Source organism: Castor canadensis, chromosome 1 (assembly GCF_047511655.1).
Source record: "Castor canadensis chromosome 1, mCasCan1.hap1v2, whole genome shotgun sequence".
NCBI classification, from domain to species: Eukaryota; Metazoa; Chordata; class Mammalia; order Rodentia; family Castoridae; genus Castor; species Castor canadensis.
In genome coordinates, this window is record NC_133386.1 from 67,403,553 (window position 1) to 67,404,961 (window position 1,409).

Below are 1,409 nucleotides of genomic sequence, written 5' to 3' on the forward strand. Positions count from 1 at the left end.
CAACCACTGCTTCTCAATACAGAAAGACTAAAACGACATACAGTTTATCATACAACAAATCCTATCTCTGTCCCCTGAAATTCTCCTAATTTCATTCATTAGAAGGGGATAAAACAAAGAGCACTTTACAGCAGCATTCAGCTTTCCTATGAAATACTCAGCATCTTAAACGTTATGTACACTTCTTTTTTCTTATAGTAAGCTAGACACTGGTTTCAGAGTTTGTGGTACTGGGGGAAAATAACCCTTCAAAACTATTCTAGAAAAATGTCTTTGGTAGAATAGCACATATCCACATTAAAAATAGGAGGGTCAGTTTGTAGCTTTGTTGTCTTTTCAAAATTAAAATCATCTTTTGTTCCCCTGGCCTACATGAACCTCAGTCACCACTCCTGAGTGGAGATGGGCAGAGACTCCAGCATCTCAACAGCTGCTTTCTTATTGCTACAGCATGGCTTGAAGAGCTGTGTGTCCATGAGGACTTCCCCAAAGCAGCCTTTGTAGATGATCCCACAATGTATTTTCTGTCTTTTCCAAAAAGGAAAAAACTGGTGTTCTGTTAGAGCCAGAATCCATCTCTGTGTCTGGGCCATCATCTGACTGGTTACCATATAAAGGAGATTGAGCTGGGGAGGCACTTGAGGTGACACTGTGAGCATCAGAATTGTGTTATTTAAATTTTTTTTGCAGCTTACTGATCTGGTTGCTTTTTATACTGTTTCCAGACAAAGTCTTCACTTTCTTTGGTTTCAATGCAGTCTGTAGCCTGGGTCCTGCCCTTACATTGACCATGATTCCAGTTTTTTTCTTGATCCTGTTGGCAACTTCTTCCATCTTTTCACAAGCAGAACACAGGCATTGCTGTTGTCTCCTGAATGAGCCTGACACAACCCAAAACAACTCTGGAAGTCCTTTTCATAACGTTTACTGTCAGTGAATCAAGAACTTGAGGATTTAGCTCTGCAAATACAGGAGCCCTCTAAACTTCGGTACATCTTTGGCTTGTGAAAACTAAACATATTTTCTTCTGGTCAATAGTCTTCCATAGGCAGCCTATCCAGGCACAAAACTGTCCCCAAGATATGGACCACACACCAGGCCAGCCCTCCCTCCTGACGCTTCTTCCGCCACAGTCTTGTCTAGAAAGCTGGTTATACATTACTATAGTTCCTAGCAAAAATTAAATATCAATTACTATTATAATTAAATAATTTCATTGTCATTTTTATTACTTTAGAAATTTATTTTTCATTCACATCTACCAGTATGCTTGTAATTTTCAGAGAGGATGATGGACATCCTCAATGTATGGGTATATCTCTCTGGCAAAAAAGACAAGATTTTAGACCAAAGAATGATTTCAGTATGATTCCTTACATAAGATCATTGACTCAACTGAGTTTCTTTAT

General features: G+C 38.9%; 1 pseudogene; it reads right to left on the bottom strand.

Moving 5' to 3' along the window:
- Positions 1–383: 383 nt before the first annotated feature.
- LOC109674793 (SIN3-HDAC complex-associated factor pseudogene) lies at positions 384–1,019 on the bottom strand (annotated as a pseudogene).
- Between the last annotated feature and the right edge of the window lie 390 nt (positions 1,020–1,409).